Source organism: Lotus japonicus, chromosome 4, assembly GCF_012489685.1.
Source record: "Lotus japonicus ecotype B-129 chromosome 4, LjGifu_v1.2".
Lineage (NCBI taxonomy): Eukaryota > Viridiplantae > Streptophyta > Magnoliopsida > Fabales > Fabaceae > Lotus > Lotus japonicus.
This window is the reverse complement of record NC_080044.1, coordinates 58,546,552-58,566,124: the sequence shown is the minus strand read 5'-3', so window position 1 is coordinate 58,566,124 and position 19,573 is coordinate 58,546,552. Positions and strand designations below refer to the sequence as shown.

Below are 19,573 nucleotides of genomic sequence, written 5' to 3'. Positions count from 1 at the left end.
GTTACGTTAGCTCCGCGTAACCTCAATCAGACTGAAATTTCGTGACTTGTAGCCTGAGGTGTGATCCTTTCATTGCAGACTGTGTCGAAAATTTGATATTCTTTAGCGGCAGCATCTCACAGCTTCCGACAATTGCAGGACCCTCTAGAAAGTTGAATCTTCACAAAAGTTCTTTTTCAAAGTTGTAGCTCGTTAAGTTAGCTTCGCGTGGCCTCAATCAGACATAAATTTCGCGACTTGTAGCCCGAGGTGTGATCCTTTTATTGCAGACTGTGTCGATAATTTGATGTTCTTGAGCGGCCGCATCTAACAGCTTCCGACAATCGCAGGACCCTCCCAAAAGTCGAAACTTCACAAAAGTTCTTTTTCAAAGTTGTAGCTCGTTACCTTAGCTCCGCAAGGCCTCAATCAGACTGAAATTTCGCGACTTGTAGCTTGAGGTGTGATCCTTACATTGCAGACTGTGTCGAGAAATTAATGTTCTTGAGCAGCACCATCTCACAGCTTCCGACAATCGCGGGACACTCCTAAAAGTCGAAACTTCACAAAATTTATTTTTCAAAGTTGTAGCTCGTTAAGTTAGCTCCGCTTGGACTCAATCAGACTGAAATTTCGTGACTTGTAGCCTGAGGTGTGATCCTTTCATTGCAGACTGTGTCGAAAATTTGATGTTCTTGAGCGGCAGCATCTCACAGCTTTCGACAATCGCGGGACCCTCTAGAAAGTCGAAACTTCACAAAAGTTCTTTTTCAAAGTTGTAGCTCGTTAAGTTAGCTTCGCGTGGCCTCAATCAGACATAAATTTCGCGACTTGTAGCCCGAGGTGTGATCCTTTTATTGCAGACTGTGTCGATAATTTGATGTTCTTGAGCGGCCGCATCTAACAACTTCCGACAATCGAGGGACCCTCCAAAAAGTCGAAACTTCACAAAATTTCTTTTTCAAAGTTATAGCTCGTTACGTTAGCTCCGCGAAGCCTCAATCAGACTGAAATTTCGTGACTTGTAGCCTGAGGTGTGATCCTTTCATTGCAGACTGTGTCGATAATTTGATGTTCTTGAGCGGCCGCATCTAACAGCTTCCGACAATCGCGGGACCCTCCAAAAAGTCGAAACGTCACAAAAGTTCTTTTTCAAAGTTGTAGCTCGTTACCTTAGCTCCGCAAGGCCTCAATCAGACTGAAATTTCGCGACTTGTATCCTGAGGTGTGATCCTTACATTGCAGACTGTGTCGAGAAATTAATGTTCTTGTGCAGCACCATCTCACAGCTTCCGACAATCGCGGGACACACCTAAAAGTCAAAACTTCACATAATTTAGTTTTCAAAGTTGTAGCTCGTTACGTTAGCTCCGCGTGGCCTCAATCAGACTGAAATTTCGTGACTTGTAGCCTGAGGTGTGATCCTTTCATTGCAGACTGTGTCGAAAATTTGATGTTCTTTAGCGGCAGCATCTCACAGATTCCGACAATCGCAGGACCCTCCAGAAAGTTGAATCTTCACAAAAGTTCTTTTTCAAAGTTGTAGCTCGTTAAGTTAGCTTCGCGTGGCCTCAATCAGACATAAATTTCGCGACTTGTAGCCCGAGGTGTGATCCTTTCATTGCAGATATGTCGAGAATTTGATGTTCTTGAGCGGCAGCATCTAACAGCTTCCGACAATCGCGGGACCCTCCAAAATTTCGAAACTTCACAAAATTTCTTTTTCAAAGTTGTAGCTCGTTACGTTAGCTCCGCGAGGCCTCAATCAGACTGAAATTTCGCGACTTGTAGCCTGAGGTGTGATCCTTTCATTGCAGACCGTGTCGTTAATTTGATGTTCTTGAGCGGCCGCATCTAACAGCTTCCGACAATCGCGGGACCCTCCAAAAAGTCGAAACGTCACAAAAGTTCTTTTTCAAAGTTGTAGCTCGTTACCTTAGCTCCGCAAGGCCTCAATCAGACTGAAATTTCGCGACTTGTATCCTGAGGTGTGATCCTTACATTGCAGACTGTGTCGAGAAATTAATGTTCTTGTGCACCACCATCTCACAGCTTCCGACAATCGCGGGACACACCTAAAAGTCAAAACTTCACATAATTTAGTTTTCAAAGTTGTAGCTCGTTACGTTAGCTCCGCGTGGCCTCAATCAGACTGAAATTTCGTGACTTGTAGCCTGAGGTGTGATCCTTTCATTGCAGACTGTGTCGAAAATTTGATGTTCTTTAGCGGCAGCATCTCACAGATTCCGACAATCGCAGGACCCTCCAGAAAGTTGAATCTTCACAAAAGTTCTTTTTCAAAGTTGTAGCTCGTTAAGTTAGCTTCGCGTGGCCTCAATCAGACATAAATTTCGCGACTTGTAGCCCGAGGTGTGATCCTTTCATTGCAGATATGTCGAGAATTTGATGTTCTTGAGCGGCAGCATCTAACAGCTTCCGACAATCGCGGGACCCTCCAAAAAGTCGAAACGTCACAAAAGTTCTTTTTCAAAGTTGTAGCTCGTTACCTTAGCTCCGCAAGGCCTCAATCAGACTGAAATTTCGCGACTTGTAGCCTGAGGTGTGATCCTTACATTGCAGACTGTGTCGAGAAATTGATGTTCTTGTGCAGCACCATCTCACAGCTTCCGACAATCGCGGGACACACCTAAAAGTCGAAACTTCACATAATTTAGTTTTCAAAGTTGTAGCTCGTTACGTTAGCTCCGCGTAACCTCAATCAGACTGAAATTTCGTGACTTGTAGCCTGAGGTGTGATCCTTTCATTGCAGACTGTGTCGAAAATTTGATATTCTTTAGCGGCAGCATCTCACAGCTTCCGACAATTGCAGGACCCTCTAGAAAGTTGAATCTTCACAAAAGTTCTTTTTCAAAGTTGTAGCTCGTTAAGTTAGCTTCGCGTGGCCTCAATCAGACATAAATTTCGCGACTTGTAGCCCGAGGTGTGATCCTTTTATTGCAGACTGTGTCGATAATTTGATGTTCTTGAGCGGCCGCATCTAACAGCTTCCGACAATCGCAGGACCCTCCCAAAAGTCGAAACTTCACAAAAGTTCTTTTTCAAAGTTGTAGCTCGTTACCTTAGCTCCGCAAGGCCTCAATCAGACTGAAATTTCGCGACTTGTAGCTTGAGGTGTGATCCTTACATTGCAGACTGTGTCGAGAAATTAATGTTCTTGAGCAGCACCATCTCACAGCTTCCGACAATCGCGGGACACTCCTAAAAGTCGAAACTTCACAAAATTTATTTTTCAAAGTTGTAGCTCGTTAAGTTAGCTCCGCTTGGACTCAATCAGACTGAAATTTCGTGACTTGTAGCCTGAGGTGTGATCCTTTCATTGCAGACTGTGTCGAAAATTTGATGTTCTTGAGCGGCAGCATCTCACAGCTTTCGACAATCGCGGGACCCTCTAGAAAGTCGAAACTTCACAAAAGTTCTTTTTCAAAGTTGTAGCTCGTTAAGTTAGCTTCGCGTGGCCTCAATCAGACATAAATTTCGCGACTTGTAGCCCGAGGTGTGATCCTTTTATTGCAGACTGTGTCGATAATTTGATGTTCTTGAGCGGCCGCATCTAACAACTTCCGACAATCGAGGGACCCTCCAAAAAGTCGAAACTTCACCAAATTTCTTTTTCAAAGTTGTAGCTCGTTACGTTAGCTCCGCGAAGCCTCAATCAGACTGAAATTTCGTGACTTGTAGCCTGAGGTGTGATCCTTTCATTGCAGACTGTGTCGATAATTTGATGTTCTTGAGCGGCCGCATCTAACAGCTTCCGACAATCGCGGGACCCTCCAAAAAGTCGAAACGTCACAAAAGTTCTTTTTCAAAGTTGTAGCTCGTTACCTTAGCTCCGCAAGGCCTCAATCAGACTGAAATTTCGCGACTTGTATCCTGAGGTGTGATCCTTACATTGCAGACTGTGTCGAGAAATTAATGTTCTTGTGCAGCACCATCTCACAGCTTCCGACAATCGCGGGACACACCTAAAAGTCAAAACTTCACATAATTTAGTTTTCAAAGTTGTAGCTCGTTACGTTAGCTCCGCGTGGCCTCAATCAGACTGAAATTTCGTGACTTGTAGCCTGAGGTGTGATCCTTTCATTGCAGACTGTGTCGAAAATTTGATGTTCTTTAGCGGCAGCATCTCACAGATTCCGACAATCGCAGGACCCTCCAGAAAGTTGAATCTTCACAAAAGTTCTTTTTCAAAGTTGTAGCTCGTTAAGTTAGCTTCGCGTGGCCTCAATCAGACATAAATTTCGCGACTTGTAGCCCGAGGTGTGATCCTTTCATTGCAGATATGTCGAGAATTTGATGTTCTTGAGCGGCAGCATCTAACAGCTTCCGACAATCGCGGGACCCTCCAAAATTTCGAAACTTCACAAAATTTCTTTTTCAAAGTTGTAGCTCGTTACGTTAGCTCCGCGAGGCCTCAATCAGACTGAAATTTCGCGACTTGTAGCCTGAGGTGTGATCCTTTCATTGCAGACTGTGTCGTTAATTTGATGTTCTTGAGCGGCCGCATCTAACAGCTTCCGACAATCGCGGGACCCTCCAAAAAGTCGAAACGTCACAAAAGTTCTTTTTCAAAGTTGTAGCTCGTTACCTTAGCTCCGCAAGGCCTCAATCAGACTGAAATTTCGCGACTTGTATCCTGAGGTGTGATCCTTACATTGCAGACTGTGTCGAGAAATTAATGTTCTTGTGCAGCACCATCTCACAGCTTCCGACAATCGCGGGACACACCTAAAAGTCAAAACTTCACATAATTTAGTTTTCAAAGTTGTAGCTCGTTACGTTAGCTCCGCGTGGCCTCAATCAGACTGAAATTTCGTGACTTGTAGCCTGAGGTGTGATCCTTTCATTGCAGACTGTGTCGAAAATTTGATGTTCTTTAGCGGCAGCATCTCACAGATTCCGACAATCGCAGGACCCTCCAGAAAGTTGAATCTTCACAAAAGTTCTTTTTCAAAGTTGTAGCTCGTTAAGTTAGCTTCGCGTGGCCTCAATCAGACATAAATTTCGCGACTTGTAGCCCGAGGTGTGATCCTTTCATTGCAGATATGTCGAGAATTTGATGTTCTTGAGCGGCAGCATCTAACAGCTTCCGACAATCGCGGGACCCTCCAAAATTTCGAAACTTCACAAAATTTCTTTTTCAAAGTTGTAGCTCGTTACGTTAGCTCCGCGAAGCCTCAATCAGACTGAAATTTCGCGACTTGTAGCCTGAGGTGTGATCCTTTCATTGCAGACTGTGTCGTTAATTTGATGTTCTTGAGCGGCCGCATCTAACAGCTTCCGACAATCGCAGGACCCTCCCAAAAGTCGAAACTTCACAAAAGTTCTTTTTCAAAGTTGTAGCTCGTTACCTTAGCTCCGCAAGGCCTCAATCAGACTGAAATTTCGCGACTTGTAGCTTGAGGTGTGATCCTTACATTGCAGACTGTGTCGAGAAATTAATGTTCTTGAGCAGCACCATCTCACAGCTTCCGACAATCACGGGACCCTCCAAAAAGTCGAAACTTCACAAAAGTTCTTTTTCAAAGTTGTAGCTCGTTACGTTAGCTCCGCTTGGACTCAATCAGACTGAAATTTCGCGACTTGTAGCCTGAGGTGTGATCCTTTCATTGCAGACTGTGTCGAAAATTTGATGTTCTTGAGCGGCAGCATCTCACAGCTTTCGACAATCGCGGGACCCTCCAGAAAGTTGAAACTTCACAAAAGTCCTTTTTCAAAGTTGTAGCTCGTTACGTTAGCTCCGCGAGGACTCAATCAAACTGAAATTTCGCGACTTGTAGCATGAGGTGTGATCCTTTCATTGCAGACTGTGTCGAGAATTTGATGTTCTTGAGCGGCCGCATCTAACAACTTCCGACAATCGCGGGACCCTCCAAAATGTCGAAACTGCACAAAATTTCTTTTTCAAAGTTGTAGCTCGTTACGTTAGCTCCGCGAGGCCTCAATCAGACTGAAATTTCGCGACTTGTAGCCTGAGGTGTGATCCTTTCATTGCAGACTGTGTCGATAATTTGATGTTCTTGAGCGGCCGCATCTAACAGCTTCCGACAATCGCGGGACCCTCCCAAAAGTCGAAAATTCACAAAAGTTCTTTTTCAAAGTTGTAGCTCGTTACCTTAGCTCCGCAAGGCCTCAATCAGACTGAAATTTCGTGACTTGTGGCTTGAGGTGTGATCCTTACATTGCAGACTGTGTCGAGAAATTAATGTTCTTGAGCAGCACCATCTCACAGCTTCCGACAATCGCGGGACACTCCTAAAAGTCAAAACTTCACAAAATTTAGTTTTCAAAGTTGTAGCTCGTTAAGTTAGCTCCGCTTGGACTCAATCAGACTGAAATTTCGCGACTTGTAGCCTGAGGTGTGATCCTTTCATTGCAGACTGTGTCGAAAATTTGATGTTCTTGAGCGGCAGCATCTCACAGCTTTCGACAATCGCGGGACCCTCCAGAAAGTTGAAACTTCACAAAAGTCCTTTTTCAAAGTTGTACCTCGTTACGTTAGCTCCGCGAGGACTCAATCAGATTGAAATTTCGCGACTTGTAGCATGAGGTGTGATCCTTTCATTACAGACTGTGTCGAGAAATTGATGTTCTTGAGCGGCAGCATCTCACAGCTTCCGACAATCGCGGGATCCTCCTAAAAGTCGAAACTTCACAAAAGTTCTTGTTCAAAGTTGTAGCTCATTACGTTAGCTCCGCGAGGCCTCAATCAGACTGAAGTTTCGCGACTTGTAGCCTGAGGTGTGATCCTTTCATTGCAGAATGTGTCGATAATTTGATCTTCTTGAGCGGCCGCATCTAACAGCTTCCGATAATCGCGGGACCCTCCAAAAAGTCGAAACTTCACAAAAGTGCTTTTTCAAAGTTGTAGCTCGTTAAGTTAGCTCCGCGTGGCCTCAATAAGACATAAATTTCGCGACTTGTAGCCCGAGGTGTGATCCATTCATTGCAGACTGTGTCGAGAATTTGATGTTCTTGAGCGGCAGCATCTAACAGCTTCCGACAATCGCGGGACCCTCCAAAATTTCGAAACTTCACAAAATTTCTTTTTCAAAGTTGTAGCTCGTTACGTTAGCTCCGCGAGGCCTCAATCAGACTGAAATTTCGCGACTTGTAGCCTGAGGTGTGATCCTTTCATTGCAGACTGTGTCGATAATTTGATGTTCTTGAGCAGCCGCATCTAACAGCTTCCGACAATCGCGGGTCCATCCCAAAAGTCGAAACTTCACAAAAGTTCTTTTTCAAAGTTATAGCTCGTTACGTTAGCTCCGCGTGGCCTCAATCAGACTGAAATTTCGAGACTTGTAGCCTGAGGTGTGATCCTTTCATTGCAGAATGTGTCGATAATTTGATGTTCTTGAGCGGCCGCATCTAACAGCTTCTGACAATCGTGGGACCCTCCAAAAAGTCGAAACTTCACAAAAGTTCTTTTTTAAAGTTGTAGCACGTTAAGTTAGCTCCGCGTGGCCTGAATCAGACTGAAATTTCGCAACTTGTAGCCTGAGGTGTGATCCTTTCATTGCAGACAGTGTTGAGAAATTGATGTTCTTGAGCAGCACCATCTCACAGCTTCCGACAATCGCGGGACACTCCTAAAAGTCGAAACTTCACAAAATTTAGTTTTCAAAGTCGTAGCTCGTTAAGTTAGCTCCGCTTGGACTCAATCAGACTGAAATTTCGCGACTTGTAGCCTGAGGTGTGATCCTTTCATTGCAGACTGTGTCGAAAATTTGATGTTCTTGAGCGGCAGCATCTCACAGCTTTCGACAATCGCGGGACCCTCCAGAAAGTCGAAACTTCACAAAAGTTCTTTTTCAAAGTTGTAGCTCGTTACGTTAGCTCCGCGAGGACTCGATCAGACTGAAACTTCGCGACTTGTAGCATGAGGTGTGATCCTTTCATTGCAAACTGTGTCGAGAATTTGATGTTCTTGAGCGGCCGCATCTAACAACTTCCGACAATCGCGGTGTAACACCCCGATTTCGGTGGCGTCACTTTAGTAACCAAAATAAACTTAATGCGGAAAAACGTGAATATTTTTTTTTTGATAATAACAAAGACCAGACTGAATTAAATAAAACCCAAATGCGAAAAGCAATAAAACTAATATACAATATATAAACAGCCCCCGCTGTAAGTAGCAACCTCGTCACGAGTAACCTCCAGTAACGGAAAGAAAAGTGCAACGCCCGTAGGCAATATATACAAACCAAATGAAAAGGTGAAGTGCCCGCAACACTATCCCTCAAAACTGAGAATCAGCTGACCCAATGGCCTGAAAATAAGACCTCCTATGTAACGCCCAGATTTCTCGTGCGTCACGGAAAACCGAATATCCATTTTCACAAGGAATTTTCGTCGTTCAATTAATTAATCTTCAATTAATGACAAACCTTTCATTTTACGAAAACTCTTGAAACATAACCTTTCCAAAATCACGCGGAAGTAACCAACATCGTAAAACTTTTTAAATAACCAACTGTAAAGAGTACGAATCAAAGGCCTGAATGAAAATAAAGATTACATCAAAACTTGTTCATTCGAATTTAAGCAATAAAATTGTGCGATACCAACACTTCGGAAACTCTCAACCCCAACAGAAAACAAAAGACTCTCAACCCAAACCCTATTCCTTAGCCTCTTCCTCTTCCTCTGAAGTGTAGTCGTCCTCCGGTATTGGCACGTCACGTAGCATCAACTCCCAAGAATGAGTCATCGCCATTATCTTCACGACCATCTACCCCCCCCCCCAAATAAACACATAGCAAACAAGTAGGGTCAGGTCCAACAAAAAGAATGATAATGACAAAATCAACAACAACATATATAATATAAGTACATTATATGTCTTTTATGGGAAAGAGTCAGTTACTAACGGAATCTCACTTCACACAACCCGCCAAACACTTCCATGGCCATCTTCGTGCTTCCGCAGAGGCACGGTAATCACGGTGACCGCAGTCAACCAAACACGTGGAGCCGCAATGATCCACAAAAATCACGGTGACCGCAGTCAACCAAACACGTGGAGCCGCAATGATCCACAAAAATCACGGGTGACCGCAGTCGACCCAAAATCTCCCTCGCGTGCAAGCCCATCGTTCTAAAAATTCACCCAAGTTGACAGTTCTAATCTGCCAGCTATCAAACATTAACTAAAACTTCAATTTTATTCAAACTTCCATAAAATTTGTTCCAAGTTGAAGTTAGGGCCTTACAATACCACCCCCCTTAAAATAGTTTCGCCCTCGAAACTTAAGGGTTTACAAATAAATCGGGGTGTGATTCCCGCATCTTATCCTCTAACTCCCAGGTCGCGTCACCAGTCTCTTGGTTCCACACGACCTTCACTAAAGGCACCTCCTTGTTTCTTAAGCGCTTTACACTTCGGTCGACGATCTTGATGGGCGGCACCTCCATTGTCAGATCATCTCTCAGTTGTATGTCGTCTGGCGTAATCACATGCGAATCATCTGCCATGTACTTTCGCAACTGCGACACATGAAGAACGTCATGGATGTTGGATAGAAACGGTGGTAGGGCGATCCTGTACGCCACCGGTCCAACTCGCTCCGTGATCTGGTACGACCCAATAAACTTCGGAGTAAGCTTCTTGGACTTGATTGCCCTTCCGACACCTGTCATCGGGGTAACCCGCAAGAAGACATGGTCTCCGGCCTGAAATTCCAACTCCTTTCGTCGGTTGTCGGCGTAACTCTTTTGGCGACTCTGCGCGGTTCTCATCTTTTCCTGAATTCTCCTGACTTCCTCGGTGGTCTGTTGCACCAATTCCGGGCCAATCACCAAATTTTCTCCATCTTGATGCCAGCATAAGGGCGTACGACACCTCCGACCGTACAAAGCTTCGTAAGGTGCCATGCCGATGCTCGCATGGAAACTATTGTTGTAAGTGAATTCGATCAATGGCAGCATCTCATCCCAACTGCCCTTGTGATCCAACACACAGGCCCGTAGCAAATCTTCCAGCGACTAGATTGTCCTCTCTGTCTGCCCATCGGTTTGGGGATGATAGGCAGAGCTCAACCTCAACTTAGTTCCGAGGGCCTGCTGTAAGGCTCCCCAAAAGTGAGAGGTAAACCTCGGATCTCTGTCTGACACGATGCTGGTCGATACACCATGCAGACGCACAACCTCAGCCACATAAATCTCCGCCAATTTCTCCACCTTGTACTTCAGGTTGATCGGGATAAAATGAGCGGTCTTTGTCAAACGATCAACGACAGCCCAAATTGCATCGAACTTCCTCCGAGTTAAAGGTAAAGCCATCACGAAGTCCATAGAAATACTGTCCCACTTCCACTCTGGGACATCTAGTGGTTGCAGCTTCCCTGCGGGCTTCTGATGCTCTACCTTCGCTTTCTGACATGTCAAGCAAGTAGAAACATACTCAGCAACCTGCTTCTTCATCCCAGGCCACCAGAAGTGAAGTTTCAAGTCCTGATACATCTTGTTCATTCCGGGATGGATACTCAACCTACTCTTGTGCCCTTCATCTAGGATCAATCTTCTCATCTCTACATCGTTAGGCACACATATCCGTCCCTTGCATCGCAGAATATTGTCGTTCCCAATAGAGAACTCTGGTGCCTTTCCCTGAGTCACACGGTCTCGCCACTCAGCTATCCCTTCATCAGTCTCTTGTCTAGTCTTGATCTCTTCCAAGAGTCCACTTGACACCGTCACCATTCCGAAACTCAGTCTTCCTGGTGCGAGCTTAACGTCCAAGCTCAGATCTCGGAAAGCCTCCAACAGTTCTAACTCCTTGACCATCATTGAGGACACATGTATAGCCTTCCGAATGAGAGCGTCGGCTACGACATTGTTTTTCCCCGGATGGTACTGTAGAGTGAACTCATAGTCCTGAAGGAATTCCATCCACCTCCGCTGCCTCATGTTCAGATCCTTCTGATCAAATAAGTACTTTAAACTCTTATGATCGCTGTAGATCGTGAACGTACTGCCATAGAGGTAGTGTCTCCAAATCTTGAGAGCATAAACTATGGCAGCCAACTCCAAGTCATGTGTGGGGTAGTTCTTCTCATGAGTCTTCAACTGCCTTGAAGCATAGGCAATTGCTTTCTTATCTTGCATCATTACACAACCCAAACCATTGTGTGACGCATCACAGTACACGTCATAAGGTTCTCCTTCCTTAGGCAAAGCTAGTATGGGCGCGGTGGTCAGCCGCTTCTTGAACTCCTGGAAACTAGCCTCACACTTCTCCGTCCACGCAAACGGTTGATTCTTCTTTGTCAACTGGGTCAACGGCGAAGTCAACTTTGCGTAATCTTTGACGAATCGCCTATAGTAGCCAGCAAGCCCAACAAAGCTTCTGATGTCGCTTGCTGTCTTTGGTTGCTCCCATGACAGAATCGTCTCGATCTTGCTAGGGTCAACAGCCACACCCTGACTTGATATGACATGACCTAGGAACTTCACCTCCTCCATCCAGAATTCACACTTCGAGCCGTTAGCATATAGCTCCTTCTCCCGCAATACTCCTAGCACTTGACGCAAATGCTCTTCGTGTTCTTCCTTACTCTTCGAGTAAATCAAAATATCATCAATAAACACCACCACGAACTTGTCCAGGAATGGCCTGAACACTCTATTCATGTAGTCCATAAACACCGCGGGTGTATTAGTAACCCCAAACGGCATCACAAGGTATTCATAATGCCCGTATCGGGTCCTGAATGCGGTCTTCTGGATGTCCGATTCCTTGACTCGGATCTGATGGTATCCTGACTTAAGGTCTATCTTCGAGAAGATCACCGCTCCTCTAAGTTGATCCATCAAGTCGTCTATCCGAGGCATCGGATATCGGTTCTTCACTGTCACCTTATTCAGCTGCCGGTAATCCACACACAATCTGGACTTCCCATCCTTCTTCTTTACCAATAGCACAGGTGCACACAAACGCACACAGGCGTACACCTTGGGGCGCAAAAGGGATTCCAAAGCCCACTCTTCCTTCGATTGACATTCCATCAATCGATCTCAGAGTTCAAACATCTTAATATAATCAAACACTTAGTCTCAAGTATCACGGCAATGATACTAACTACAGACAATCTCACAGCCAAGCAAACATCTTAGCAAACAAGTCTACCCAATCTCACAGTGAAGCTTTGAAAACATCTTTAACAAAAACAAAAACACCAACGAGTTCGGAAACTCGTAAACCCAAAACCCTTAGTGCTCTGGTTTCTCAACCGGAGCTCTGATACCACAATGTAACGCCCCGATTTCTCGTGCGTCACGGAAAACCGAATATCCATTTTCACAAGGAATTTTCGTCGTTCAATTAATTAATCTTCAATTAATGACAAACCTTTCATTTTACGAAAACTCTTGAAACATAACCTTTCCAAAAACACGCGGAAGTAACCAACATCGTAAAACTTTTTAAATAACCAACTGTAAAGAGTACGAATCAAAGGCCTGAATGAAAATAAAGATTACATCAAAACTTGTTCATTCGAATTTAAGCAATAAAATTGTGCGATACCAACACTTCGGAAACTCTCAACCCCAACAGAAAACAAAAGACTCTCAACCCAAACCCTATTCCTTAGCCTCTTCCTCTTCCTCTTCCTCTGAAGTGTAGTCGTCCTCCGGTATTGGCACGTCACGTAGCATCAACTCCCAAGAATGAGTCATCGCCATTATCTTCACGACCATCTACCCCCCCCAAATAAACACATAGCAAACAAGCAGGGTCAGGTCCAACAAAAAGAATGATAATGACAAAATCAACAACAACATATATAATATAAGTACATTATATGTCTTTTATGGGAAAGAGTCAGTTACTAACGGAATCTCACTTCACACAACCCGCCAAACACTTCCATGGCCATCTTCGTGCTTCCGCAGAGGCACGGTAATCACGGTGACCGCAGTCAACCAAACACGTGGAGCCGCAATGATCCACAAAAATCACGGTGACCGCAGTCAACCAAACACGTGGAGCCGCAATGATCCACAAAAATCACGGGTGACCGCAGTCGACCCAAAATCTCCCTCGCGTGCAAGCCCATCGTTCTCATGGACCATAGTCTACCCGACCTATGTCCGTAAATTAATTAATTTCACTTGCAAGCGAGTTATAAATTCATTCTCTTGGTGTTTAAGGCTCTAATGTCAATCCTAGAGTCTTATGAGTTAATATCATATCAGATTACAACATCAAGAAATAACAGTCACACTAGGAGGAATTACAGCTGGGTGAGGGACCTCCTAAACAAGTCACAACTAAACTTCATGCAAAGCATAGAAATAATCAGGGCCTCCCAAATTCACAAATTATTTACAAATTCCAGAGGCTCAGTTTACAGATATCATCATATAAAAATCTCACAAATGTCCCTAATCACATGTTACTATCATTTCCAACAATTTCTCAAATTTAGTGTTTTTGGACAACAGGTGCAGCGTGTACTAAAACTGATCTACAGACCGCAATACTTAGCCACAAATTTCACGTGATACATGAATGGAAAGATAATTCGAAACTCTACACTGTTATAGTTTATCACTTTTCCATTTGAGATCTAGAATTAGGTGATATTAGGCCTTAAAACTTGCTGTCCGGTACTGGAAGAACAGCAGGTGCAACAGTCACTAAGATCGACCTCCAGACCTCATTACTAGACCAAAAATTATGTTCTTTATATGCATAGAAAGCCAATTCGAAAATCTACAATTTTCCAGTTTATCCCTTTTTCATTTGAGACCCCGAATTAGGTGATATTAAGCTCCGAAACTCGCTGTCCAGTACAGGAAACTGGCAGAGATACTTTTGCCTTCAAATTAATTTTTCAACCATTCCAGTCCCAGAGTTTTAAACCATATTCCAGCAGCAAGAACCACATATCATATATCATATATCATGCTTAAATTTCCAGAACTCAAATATTCACTATAGTCATGTTGAAAACAAGCATAACATGGTCCAAAATTAGCAAGTCGTCATGGGATTTATGCATGAGATCATAGCACAATAGCAAGCACATTAATTGAAGGTTATTAGGCATGTATTTCATGGTACAAATTTCCAGCAGCAAACACAATAGCAGAACGTAATGGAACAGCCCTCAAAATCAACAAAACATGGCTATACTACCTAGATAAACTACCCTTCTTCTGTACAGTTCCCGTGGCAACTACCATTCATTTGGCATATTGTCTTATGTTCATAAGAGAGATAATAATTACAGCATAGCCATACATAGCTTCATGATAAATTTCCAGCAAGCACATCACACAAACCTCATGAGAAAAACATCTACAACTCAATATGATTCATGGTAAAGCATGGCAAAGATCCCTATAATCTACCCCTCCTAGGACCAGCCCTTACCTTTGTCCTTAGGCTTGAAGAAAAGATGAAAGTGAAGAGCAAGGTTCTGGTTTCTCTCCTCTTCTCCCACGCGCGACCTGCGACAATGGTGGTGGCTTGGGCGGCGGCTCCCTTCTCTTCTCTCACACGTTCTCTCTTTTCTCTCTTCTGCTCTCTCTTTGTTTTTCATGTGAAGGTGCTGTAGTGTATCTCTGTTTTCTGATTGTGAAAGAATAGGGTTTCCCCCCCTTGACTAAAATCCCATGCAACCCACAAGTGGGCTAGGGTTTGGTTTTCCACAAGCCCGACCCAAGTCCAACCTTAAACCACAGAATACTATCAGAATCTATCGGAAACTAAGCTATCGATACTTACTAAGGTTACTCGAGGTAATCTATACTCTAAGGTACGATAATCTAGCGCGAAAGAACGAGTTTTCGGAAAAGGAAATTTCCTCCTTCCCCCTGAATAGGGTTCGGCCACTATTGGTAATTGTGGGATTCGATTTTTCTTCGATCAAACTTGGTTCCTATGCTCTCATAAGCCGTAACTAAGGGTATTCTAAACTCGGAAAAATTATCGGATCGAAAACTGTCGCAGGGGTATTTTGGTCATGATTTTTAACTTAGAAATTTCAAAACTGAAATCCCAAAAACTAAATTTTGCAGGGACGTTACTAACGACGTTTATGACAACTAATCCTACTAGCACTAAGCTAAAGCGATAGTTCTCAGCCTAAAGGTTGAAGCTTTACACCAAAAACTCTAAAAATGGGTATTTTGGGCTAAAATTGATCCCGGCGGAATTCCGGCGACATAACGGAAAATCTAACCCGGCAGAAGTGATCTTGGGCACATAAGGAAGAGGTTTAGAATCAGAAATGAAATTTTCAGGATAGTTTTGCAAAAACCCATAAACTATCAGCTCAGAAAACTCTACAGAAAAGCTATGGAAAAAGCGATCAGAGGTAAGGATTAGCGACTATACCTCGAAGCCTTGAAGTAGAAACTATCGGATCAACGATCAAGCAAAGATTGAACAAAATCACCTCCTCCTTCTTCCTTGTTCTTGGCCGCGGGTTTGGGTGGGGAAAATGGTGGAAAATTGTGTTTTTTCTTCCTTTCTTGGCTATATATAGAAAATGGTAATTCGCGGGAAAATGAAAGTTTCGCGAATCTGATTTTTCCGGCGTCATTCTTCATGAATTAAAAGATATGTTTTGGCGAAAGAATTCCAAAACTAACAAGATGTCTCCTTGTATTTTTGGCAACTAATGCAAAGTCGATGCAAAGTCGGTGTAAAATTATTTTACCCGATAAGTTGCTTTTTGCATCGAATGTCGGAATGGAAAACTTCCTTCTGAAGAAAGATTGAAATCATCAAGAGAAATGGGTGTACGCGTGTAGAATATTCATTTGAAGCTTTGAATAGAAAAAGTCTTCATTGACGGTTGAATTCTAGGGTTTTGAAAAACCAGGGATTCGGTTTCGGCAAACTTTCGATGATCGGAATCGGACGTTCGTAGATCCTAGAGTTTCGCCTCGAAACGATGTTGATATATGGAAAAAGAGAAATTCTAATATTACTCTGAAGATTTTTGGAATTAACTGCCAACGTGCCTAAAAGTGAAATCTAGCTATATACTAGGGTTTCTGACCTAGGTTTAAGCGTAAAACGATCGTGCTATAACTTTTATCGATCCTTATGCAATCCTTGAACTTTTCCTGAACTTTCTCCTTCATAAATATATTTCATTTAAATAACTTTCGTTCAGGTTTCCCTTCACATTACATCAACCCTAATCGTGAATAAGAAGTTTATTCACTTAGCATAAGCTTAAAAACTTGGGCCTTACACGCGGGACCCTCCGAAAAGTCGAAACTTCACAAAATTTCTTTTTCAAAGTTGTAGCTCGTTACGTTAGCTCCGCGAGGCCTCAATCAGACTGAAATTTCACGACTTGTAGCCTGAGGTGTGATCCTTTCATTGCACACTGTTTCGATAATTTGAAGTTCTTGAGCGGCCGCATCTAACAGCTTCCGACAATCGCGGGACCCTCCTAAAAGTCGAAACTTCACAAAAGTTCTTTTTTAAAGTTGTAGCACGTTAAGTTAGCTCCGCGTGGCCTCAATCAGACTGAAATTTCGCAACTTGTAGCCTGAGGTGTGATCCTTTCATTGCAGACAGTGTCGAGAAATTGATGTTTTTGAGCAACACCATCTCACAGCTTACGACAATCGCGGGACACTCCTAAAAGTCGAAACTTCACAAAATTTAGTTTTCAAATTTGTAGCTCGTTAAGTTAGCTCCGCTTGGACTCAATCAGACTGAAATTTCGCGACTTGTAGCCTGAGGTGTGATCCTTTCATTGCAGACTGTGTCGAGAATTTGATGTTCTTGAGCGGCCGCATCTAACAACTTCCGACAATCGCGGGACCCTCCAAAAATTCGAAACTTCACAAAATTTCTTTTTCAAAGTTGTAGCTCGTTACGTTAGCTCCGCGAGGCCTCAATCAGACTGAAATTTCGCGACTTGTAGCCTGAGGTGTGATCCTTTCATTGCAGACTGTGTCGATAATTTGAAGTTCTTGAGCGGCCGCATCTAACAGCTTCCGACAATCGCGGGACCCTCCTAAAAGTCGAAACTTCACAAAAGTTCTTTTTTAAAGTTGTAGCACGTTAAGTTAGCTCCGCGTGGCCTCAATCAGACTGAAATTTCGCAACTTGTAGCCTGAGGTGTGATCCTTTCATTGCAGACAGTGTCGAGAAATTGATGTTCTTGAGCAACACCATCTCACAGCTTACGACAATCGCGGGACACTCCTAAAAGTCGAAACTTCACAAAATTTAGTTTTCAAAGTTGTAGCTCGTTAAGTTAGCTCCGCTTGGACTCAATCAGACTGAAATTTCGCGACTTGTAGCCTGAGGTGTGATCCTTTCATTGCAGACTGTGTCGATAATTTGATGTTCTTGAGCGGCCGCATCTAACAGCTTCCGACAATCTCGGGACCCTCCCAAAAGTCGAAACTTCACAAAAGTTCTTTTTCAAAGTTGTAGCTCGTTATGTTAGCTCCGCGAGGACTCAATCAGACTGAAATTTCGCGACTTGTAGCATGAGGTGTGATCCTTTCATTGCAGACTGTGTCGAGAATTTGATGTTCTTGAGCGGCCGCATCTAACAACTTCCGACAATCGCGGGACCCTCCTAAAAGTTGAATCTTCACAAAAGTTCTTTTTTAAAGTTTTAGCACGTTAAGTTAGCTCCGCGTGGCCTCAATCAGACTGAAATTTCGCAACTTGTAGCATGAGGTGTGATCCTTTCATTGCAGACAGTGTCGAGAAATTGATGTTCTTGAGCAGCACCATCTCACAGCTTCCGACAATCGCGGGACACTCCTTAAAGTCGAAACTTCACAAAATTTAGTTTTCAAAGTCGTAGCTCGTTAAGTTAGCTCCGCTTGGACTCAATCAGACTGAAATTTCGCGACTTGTAGCCTGAGGTGTGATCCTTTCATTGCAGACTGTGTCGAGAATTTGATGTTCTTGAGCGGCCGCATCTAACAACTTCCGACAATCGCGGGACCCTCCAAAAATTCGAAACTTCACAAAATTTCTTTTTCAAAGTTGTAGCTCGTTACGTTAGCTCCGCGAGGCCTCAATCAGACCGAAATTTCGCGACTTGTAGCCTGAGGTGTGATCCTTTCATTGCATACTGTGTCGATAATTTGATGTTCTTGAGCGGCCGCATCTAACAGCTTTCGACAATCGCGGGACCCTCCTAAAAGTTGAAACTTCACAAAAGTTCTTTTTTAAAGTTGTAGCACGTTAAGTTAGCTCCGCGTGGCCTCAATCAGACTGAAATTTCGCAACTTGTAGCATGAGGTGTGATCCTTTCATTGCAAACTGTGTCGAGAATTTGATGTTCTTGAGCGGCCGCATCTAACAACTTCCGACAATCGCGGGACCCTCCCAAAAGTCGAAACTTCACAAAATTTCTTTTTCAAAGTTGTAGCTCGTTACGTTAGCTCCGCGAGGCCTCAATCAGACTGAAATTTCACGACTTGTAGCCTGAGGTGTGATCCTTTCATTGCACACTGTGTCGATAATTTGAAGTTCTTAAGCGGCCGCATCTAACAGCTTCCGACAATCGCGGGACCCTCCTAAAAGTCGATACTTCACAAAAGTTCTTTTTTAAAGTTGTAGCACGTTAAGTTAGCTCCGCGTGGCCTCAATCAGACTGAAATTTCGCAACTTGTAGCCTGAGGTGTGATCCTTTCATTGCAGACAGTGTCGAGAAATTGATGTTCTTGAGCAACACCATCTCACAGCTTACGACAATCGCGGGACACTCCTAAAAGTCGAAACTTCACAAAATTTAGTTTTCAAAGTTGTAGCTCGTTAAGTTAGCTCCGCTTGGACTCAATCAGACTGAAATTTCGCGACTTGTAGCCTGAGGTGTGATCCTTTCATTGCAGACTGTGTCGATAATTTGATGTTCTTGAGCAGCCGCATCTAACAGCTTCCGACAATCTCGGGACCCTCCCAAAAGTCGAAACTTCACAAAAGTTCTTTTTCAAAGTTGTAGCTCGTTACGTTAGCTCCGCGAGGACTCAATCAGACTGAAATTTCGCGACTTGTAGCATGAGGTGTGATCCTTTCATTGCAGACTGTGTAGAGAATTTGATGTTCTTGAGCGGCCGCATCTAACAACTTCCGACAATCGCGGGACCCTCCAAAAATTCGAAACTTCACAAAATTTCTTTTTCAAAGTTGTAGCTCGTTACGTTAGCTCCGCGAGGCCTCAATCAGACTGAAATTTCGCGACTTGTAGCCTGCGGTGTGATCCTTTCATTGCAGACTGTGTCGATAATTTGATGTTCTTGAGCGGCCGCATCTAACAGCTTCCGACAATCGCGGGACCCTCCTAAAAGTTGAAACTTCACAAAAGTTCTTTTTTAAAGTTGTAGCACGTTAAGTTAGCTCCGCGTGGCCTCAATCAGACTGAAATTTCGCAACTTGTAGCCTGAGGTGTGATCCTTTCATTGCAGACAGTGTCGAGAAATTGATGTTCTTGAGCAACACCATCTCACAGCTTACGACAATCGCGGGACACTCCTAAAAGTCGAAACTTCACAAAATTTAGTTTTCAAAGTTGTAGCTCGTTAAGTTAGCTCCGCTTGGACTCAATCAGACTGAAATTTCGCGACTTG

At 43.7% G+C, this 19,573-nt stretch overlaps 1 long non-coding RNA gene across 1 annotated transcript; it reads right to left on the bottom strand.

Annotated features, from left to right (window-relative positions):
- Positions 1-12,406: 12,406 nt before the first annotated feature.
- Positions 12,407-14,572, bottom strand: LOC130715678 (uncharacterized). The gene is made up of 2 exons (XR_009011730.1): positions 14,385-14,572; positions 12,407-12,703 (listed from the first exon to the last, which is right to left on the bottom strand). It is a non-coding gene; the product is annotated as an uncharacterized LOC130715678 (long non-coding RNA).
- Positions 14,573-19,573: the final 5,001 nt, after the last annotated feature.